The following is a 9,184-nucleotide window of genomic DNA, read 5'->3' as shown; positions in this document are numbered from 1 at the left end:
TCTTCGACGGGCCCAACGCTTTTTTTTTCTATGAACATTTTTTGATGAAGATGTTTTAATTTAGTGTTTTAGATTATATTTTACGTTTGATTGATTATGTTCTAAACTTGTAGATGTTTAATTATATATTTTGGACAATATTTATTTTATTTTAAAAAATGTTGGTTTTATTATTTTGTTTCAAAAAACTTGATTTATGATTATGTTTATTATATATTTATAAATTTAAAGATTTTAATGTTTGTGAATTGAAAAATTATATTTTTTTATGTCTTTAGAAATTATAAATTTATAAAAATAATTATGAAATTATATATATTATTTAATATTTAATAGTAAAAAAAAATTTAGCGGGTCAAGTCCACACTGTCATTAAACAGGATAAGATAAGATTTTAAGACCATCTTATTAGGTAGAGTGGGACGAACCGGCATGTAAAAGAACAAACTTTTGACAGGATAGGACAATTTTTTTTAATTTACCATTCCTATTCCTAGATGCGAATAGAAACAAAATACATTTTATAATCAGTTGCTTATGTTATTAGAGATCTATGGGAATTTTTAAAAAAAAATTGTCACTGTTGGATGATGGTAATAGGTGGAATACTATTGAGTGAAAAATTCCTAACCTTGCTATTACAGCTAACTGTATTGACTTGTGATATTGGAGACGTGGCCAAATACATAAAGAGATTCTAAGAATATAAGCACAAATTCCTTCTTTTATGTTTAGTACCTAGGATGGTAACAGGAAAGTGCAGTCTCATAAAAAAATACAGTAGAATCTAGAAAATGTGAGGATGAAGATTTAGTATTTTTTATGAACATTATATTTCAACTCTCAACAAAATTATATTGAGCATTTATACAAACAAGAAATGCACAAGAAGATAAATATTTCTAGAGAAACAATTAATGAGAAAAGGATTTTAACTTTCATTTGAATGAAACATATTTTTAAGGGCATGCTCATAGGAGCATTATTTTTCTTCTTCATGAGAATAAGTTACCAAGGCATCCACGGTTCTCTTCTCTCTTTTCCTTTATTGCCGACTTGCTTTTCTTCTGCTTTTCTAAATTCCTCACTTGTGTGTGTTTTCTTTATTTTATTTATGCACATCCATACACAAACTAATTGGGTTTGGAGAAATTTCCAAAGTGTCCCTGTATCCATTGCAAATTACAAATGAAACCAAACACAAGTAATTAATTGGCCCATTGCATACTGCATAGTACGTTAAGTCGTTAACAAAAGTGACAAGAGTGTGACTCCAAGAATTGTGGGGTCTAATAACAAACAAATAACTCATGTTATCAAAGGGACTGTTATTCATGAAGTGCCCTTCTTACTCCTGGAGGATCTTTTCTCGGCGTGTGGCAGAATATATCTGTTGTACGGAACTTTTTTAGGTGAAGAAAATATAATCCTACCCTTGAAAGACCAAGAATTAAATGAAGATAATAAAAAAAGAAAAATTTAGAGAATCAGTAACTTTTTAAATTCTGACTAATATATAATTATTAAAAAAATAAATAATTTTATATTATTAAATAAAATTTTATATTATTAAAAATATTATTAATAACTATTTAATAATTATAAATCACAAAAATTGTTAGTTTCTAGCACTCTTCAACAAAAAATACAAGTATCATTTTGTGAAATTTAGGTTGCTTTTGTTTTTGAAAATAAGACGGGACAAGACACTGAGAATATAATAAGACAGAGACACAAAATTTTATGTTCTTGTATTTTATTTGGTGATAAATTAGAACAAATTATGAAAATTCAATTATTTTTATTTTTTTTTTCAAAAATTGAAATAAAAAATATAATAATAAAAAATATAATTATGAAAAATTAACAAAAACAATAAAAGAAAAACTAAAAAATAAGTTGTGTCTATTGTTAGTGTTTCCGTGTCTTTCCTGGATGGACACAAAATACACTAATTCAGTATCTCTGGATATATTGTCTCTATCCATATCTTCTCTGTCAAATACAATTTTATGTCTCTATATTCCTATTTTAGTGTCCTATTTTTATAAACAAATACAGTCTTAGCAAATGAGACAAATTTAAATGTATTCTTCGTGCAAACTTCTCTTTTATACTTTTTTTTGTTTATTATATTGTTCTTATTATTATTATAATTATTATTTCACTTATATTATTGCTTTTATTGTTCCCATTAATCTCATTATTATCGATACTGTTATTATTATAATATCTTTATTATCATGATTATTGTTATAACTAGTATTAATATTATTTTGATTATTAAAATTATTCTTATTATTATACTTATTAATGTTATTATCATAGTCCTTATTGTCAATATTACGACAATAATAATAATATTAGGTTATGGGCCTAATAAAAATGATCCTAAAAAATCGAAACTGAAAACGGTAATTCTAAGCTGTAATTTGAATACGTATATTTAATTTTTTTAATAAAAAAATTATTAATTTTATTAGAATATGATTATTATTTTTATTATTGTTGTATATCTATCTATTTAGCCAATATATTTAGAGTAGTTTTTAATTAAGATTTTTAAAGAATTAATTTTCTTCTTACAATTAGTATTTTGTTCTGAAATAAAATTAATTATTAATTTATTATTCACTATTATTTACTATTACTTCATTCCTTATTTACTCGATAATTTTTTAAAATAACATAACCACGTCTTAACATTAATTTTAAGAAAACTAAAATAAAGACTTGTATAATTAGTTCATATTTTTTTATGCTATTAGACATTAAAAATTCTAAAATACCATTTTACTTCATTTTAAATAATTAAAAGACCCTACTTAAAACTTCTACAGGTTAATGATGTTTGATTATATTATACATTATAATTTTAATTTGAGTATGAAAAACCTAAAATTTCAATTATATTACAAAAATGATAAAATATTCTTTAAGTATTCAAGTAAAAATACTAAATTATATATCATTTTAATAGCCATATTTTTATATATATTATTTATATATATAATTTAATAAATAAAATTTATTAATCTTCATCTAAGGCTATTATATAATTTTATTAACTATTAAAATTATCCAATTATATCTATGCAATTTAAATTTTTAGAGGAGATATATATTAATAATATATTATTGGTCAAAAAACTTAATGAATGAGGATGACTTGATGTTTGAATATTTTTTTTATTCTTTATTATTTACATTAACTTTAGATAAAAAATTAGTTCAGACATATAATTGGAAAATTAAAATATAATTAATAAGATAATTTTATCTAATCTAAATATAATAAAAAATAAGTCATATAAATAGAGATTTTATATAATAAGAAGAATTAGATATAAAATTAAGGGCAATTTACAGAAATAAAATGATTGAAGGAAACTTTTATGTAAATATAATATTGGCAAACTCTAGACACAAATGCAATAAACGTAATTGTATGTAATCTGCTACACCTTGTAGCGAAACCCAATTGAACGTAATCCGCTACAGGATGTTGCAGATTACGTTGAGGACTTCAATACTCATAAACCGCTACACCTTGTAGCGGTTTATGACCGAATTATGTTTGTGCATAATCCGCTACACCTTGTAGTGGATTATGAGTAGAGTAGGTGATTATATATACCGTGTGAGGCTGTAACGTAAATCATTTGAAGTAATTTGGAAAGAAAGTCAGAGAGAGAAAGTAGAGAGAAGGGAGAGAAAATGAAAATTTAGAATTTAAACTTTGACATTTAACATTTAATAGTAAAGGTAGAGAAGTAGGATTTTAAGTTGTGGATGCTAAATTAGTAATTTTAAAACACAAGTAGCTTAAGAATAGAAACATAAGCTATAGTTTGGTGATGTCATTGTTAGAAATTAAGCCGGTGTTCTTTATTTCTGAAAATGCAGCCAACCCGATGTATGTATAGCGTCCGTAGGCAACAGAATATGCCGTTACATGATAGGATCATACCTTACTTGGAGAGGGCTAGGTTGTACCACTTGACTACGTTGAACGCACATTGGTTCTGGTTGGATGAGCCTCTATTCAACGCATTTATCGAGAGGTGGCGGCCTGAGACTTACACTTTTCATATGCCATTCGAAGAGTGTACTGTCACGCTAGGATGTGGCATACCAGCTCGGGCTGCCTGTGGATGGCTAGGCTGTTTTCAGGTGCATGACAGACTTTCACCTGCACATCGAGAGGGCCAGATCGGCATGGGAGTGGTTCGAGGACTTATTTGGTGAGCTTCCGCCACCGGATAAGAGAAAGGTATACACAGTCACTTCACATGGTTCCATGAGCGGTTCAGGGTGTTACCAACTGATGCTTCGGAGGAGACCGTGCGCATATATGCACGTGCCACTGATCGCGAGTGGCGCTGGCTTGACGACATAATGCAGGAGGAGCAGGTTGGTGGTGATGACGGAGGCCAAGTAGATCATCGCCTTCGTCGATCTAGTGCTAGACGAAGGGCTGCTCGTGTTGGATGACGGGCTGCTCGTGCTGGACGAGCACTTCCCGTCTACCATAATGACGAGGCTAGATCGTCCCGTGGGTACCCTACTGACACTCAGGTTGGTGGCACTTCAGCGGCCTGTATGGGTGGTACACCTTTTACTCATGTATCTAGCTCTCAGGTACTACATGAGTATAGCACGCAGATGTTAGCTGATCTTGCTACCACTACTTTCACCATGGATTTGAACGATCAGCTGGCTGGACCCCAGTTCTATGCAAATTTTGCTGACACCATACGGGGTGACGACGTTCATCAGTACCAGAGTCCAATTCCAGGCGGCCCGTCCGACCCTCCGGAATATAGGCCACAACCAGTGGATGTGCCGTCCCAGGTTCTTGAGACCCAGCTCCCGGTCGACCTGAATGAGCCCGCAGGCAGCCCGTACGACACTTGGTTCGGCATAGGGGAGACGCCACCATCTACATTTGGAGTTGGGCTACAGGAGGCTCCACCCGAAGATCGGCGAGCGGCCAGTGTTAGGCGTCCAACTCGATGTCGCACAGGCTCGCACCTACTTGGTCCATTCGGGGGCGACCATGATGTTGATGGTGACCAGTAGTAGTGCCCATTGTCTTATTTCCAACCGTTATCCTTGTATGAATTATGACTTATTTATTTTCTGTTAGGGTTAACGACCTGTGACAGTTATATTTGTATGATTTATGTAGTTAACTTATTTTGTGTTATTGTTAATGCCTGGTGACTATTATTTTCGTACAACTTATTGTAAATGACGATTATATTTTGTATCAATTTGTGCATTTTGCATCATCGATTGTTACTATTACACATGTATATATAATCATCCACTCTGCTTATAATCCGCTAAGGATATAGCGGATTATGCACAAACACAATTTGGTCATAAATCGCTACAGGGTATAGCGATTTATGAGTATTGAAATCCTCAACGTAATCCGCGACAGCCTGTGACGAATTACGTGCAATTGGATTCCACTACAGAATATAGCAGATTACATACAATTGCGTTTGTTACATTTGCGTTTGAAATTTGCCAATGTTATATTTACACAAAAAATTTCTTCAATCATTTTATTTCTATAAATTGCTCCAAAATTAATGATGCTTTTTAATTAAATATTTCTAATTTATTCAGTTACGATAATAATATATATTTTTGTCTAACTTAATTTACAATATCTCTATATTAGTCCTTCTATTCACAATTATATTATTATATAAGTTACAAAAATTATATTATTATTTTGTAGCTTGTTGATATTTTTTTATCATATACACTGTAATATCTAATTATTAATAATTATTGTAGAATATTTAAAAAAGATTTAAATCTTTAAATATATAAGGATTGAATGTTCTAATTTACCATATTTCTTGAGAAAAACTTTTAAATACCATAAATAATGATACGACTTTATTCTCCACCACTAATATAAAATCTAAGACCTTGTTTTTTAAAGGTTCAATTTTTAATTTTTTTTATTATAGACAAATTCCTGTTTTATACACTTGAACTCACAATAGATTGATGAAATGTACCAGCAAAAGGCATTACCATTGCTAGAAGGTATATGCATTTGACTCAAGAGGGTATATGATGGCAAAATAAAAAAAATAAAGGATTAAATATTAGTTTAACTTGAACGATTTTTACTAAATAAAAAGTGTTATATTTTTCTCAATTAAATAAATTTTAATTATTTATTTATTATATTTTATATTAATAACTTAAATTTAAAATTTATCATTTATGATTTATGATTTAAAGTTAGAATTTAAGATATTGGATATAGGATATTTTTATTTTTATTTTTCTTTTCTTTTTTTACTTTAGTAACAAATTACAGAAAAGCTCTGCATAGAAGCCATTAGGGCTTGTATGCTTTACAAGTTCATTAACCAATAAACTTTCAAACGCGCTGCAACTCTACGTCCAATACACGCGCTATATAACTACCAAATTTAAAAGATTTGTTTCATTTATTCGTTCTTCTTCTCGTTCTTCTTCTTCTCGTTCTTCTCTCCTTATTTCTAGATTTGTTTTGTTCTTCGTTCTTCTCCTCGTTCTTCTTCTTCTCGTTCTTCTCTCTTTTAACCCCAGCTTCGTTTTCTATCGATTTTTGTTTACTGAAATCAACATTTGGATTCGTTTTGAAGATAATGGTTGATTCAACATCAGATTCTCAGCTGAATCAGGGTGAAGTGGATTATGAATTTGAATCTAACGAAGTTCCTGAGGTTTGATTTACATACGTTTACTCTGAATTTTGTTGTAGTAATTTGTATAGCATTGTGTAGCTGAATAATTCGTGAACATTGACTGTCAAAATAATGCATGAAGATAAATCTGTGGATTGAATGTAATGTATTAGTTTTGATTAATTATCTGAAATTTATAGCAGACGCTCGGGTGTAGATCAGATCTTTTTTGGGTGTATTTTTGCTAGAAGTGTGGGTGTATTTACAGTTTACTGCTTTTTCTGTTATTTTAACTGAGTTATTGTTGTTCGGGTGTATTATATCAGACATGATTGGATGTGTTTTTAGTTTTTGACATGGTGTATTCTACAGCCTGTGTATTTACAGTTTATGACTTTTATTGTCATTTTAGTTGAGTTGTTGCGGTTCGGATGTATCATATCAGACATGATTGGGTGTATTTATAGTTTTTGACATGGTGTATTCTGCAGCCTCTCTCGGTTGTTGATGACCAGTTTGTTCCGAAGGTTGGAATGACCTTTACCACCCTTGAAGATGCTGGAAAAGTTTACAGGAACTATGCCAAGGCTGCAGGGTTTTCTACAAGAGTTCGGAGCACAAATAGGAAGGGAAACGAGATTAAGAACTAATTGATTACATGTAGCAGAGAGGAAAAATGGAAATCTAAAATATCTCAAACAGTACAGGGAACTAAGCATGTCCATTCGTCGTACAATAGAGAATAACGAGGAGGCTGGTATTAGACTAAGCAAAACTTACCAATCATTTGTTGCGGCTGCCGGGGGTCATCGCGAGTTAAATTTTATTGAAAAGGATGCGAGGAATTACATTACGAGAGAAGTGCGAGAAGCGTGGGTGTGCTTAAAGACTCATTTGATAGGAATTGAAATGATTTTCTGCTGAATTTTGGTCTTGTGGACAACAAGTGGCTTTCAGGTAATGTTTGTTTAAAATCTGCAGCAGAGGTGTAAATTTAATTTTTTCAGGTGTATTTATAGTCTGTGTTTGGGTGTATTCTGCAGATCTCTATGAAGACCGTCATATATGGGTTTTCAATCTATCTGGATCACCACTTCTAGACAGGGATGAGAAGCACACAAAGGAGCGAGAGCATGCATTATTTTGGGTGTAAAAGCAGTGTTCTTTTGGGTGTATTTCTGAATTTTTTTGTATTTCACATTTTACATATATATACATATATATACTTCAGAATCTTGTTTTTATGTTATAAAATACAGTTTTTTTTACAACGGTTTAAGGGTTTTAGGTATTAGGGTTTTAGGGTTTACGGTTTAGGTTTTAGGGTTTACGGGTTAGGGGTTAGGGTTTAGGTTTTAAGTGTTTAGGGTTCAGGATTTTAGGGATAAAGCATCAGGGGGATATATTTTTGGGTGTATATTCAACTTTCTTTGGGTGTAAAAAATGGCAGGTTATGGGTGTATATTTGGTTTGATGTTTTCTTTCATATTATAGTACCTGTAATTCATACATTTTGAATACAGCAGAGAGAGTTTAATTATTGAAAGAAATTTTACAATAAACTGGATTATAATTGAAAATTTTTTACAGCATGTGTTCAATTTGTTACAAGACTATATAACATTTACATTAATCAGTGTCAATATCCTTAGAATCTATCTGACAATTTGGTGATGCACCCTTAGCGGTGGGATGTGCATCAGGCCACCAAATCCCAAATCCCTAACAATTGTTTTCTTCTCCTCGCTCATGTTTCTGAATTTCTCACTTAACAAATGTGTTGCACACTTAAGGTCTTTGGTTTGCTGTAAACAAAGCAAAATTATAGTCAGATATATTTCTATTATATAAAACTGATTTCATCTAAGACATATATTTGTTCTTATATTTTTTTCAACTTGGTTTCTGCCTGTCATTTCTTCTGAAATGAAAAATACACCTATAGATATCAGTAAGATACACCCATAGATATGAGTCAGATATACCCATAGATATCAATCAGATATCACTCAAACATGCATTAATATACAAGGTCAAGCAATATACACCCATGGACAAGCAAATATTAGAACAGTTGCAACTGTTGACTATATTACAGTATATCAGTTCAGAAATATACACCCAACAAATTATGCTATATACACCCAACAAAATACTCAATATACACCCACCAAATCACGCAATATACTCCCAAAAATCAGTTACCAGAAGAACTAGAACACCAAGAACAGTAACACCTAGAACAACTAAGAAGAACAGAATAACCTAGAAGCAAGAATAACAGTAAAACCTAGAACAAGTAGAACATTAAAAACTGTAAAATGAGACCTAGAACAAGAAGAACAGTAAAACCTAGATGAACGTAGAAGAACAGTAAAACCTAGTTCCAAATCTGAAAAATATATAGGAATGGTAATGTAACGTACCTTGAGTATTATAGCTTTGTTTTCTCTGGAGATTCTTGATCGAGAGTTTTATGG

This window comes from Arachis hypogaea, chromosome 4 (assembly GCF_003086295.3).
Source record: "Arachis hypogaea cultivar Tifrunner chromosome 4, arahy.Tifrunner.gnm2.J5K5, whole genome shotgun sequence".
Taxonomy (NCBI): Eukaryota; Viridiplantae; Streptophyta; class Magnoliopsida; order Fabales; family Fabaceae; genus Arachis; species Arachis hypogaea.
The sequence above is the reverse complement of the archived record's forward strand: the minus strand, read 5'-3'. Positions refer to the sequence as shown.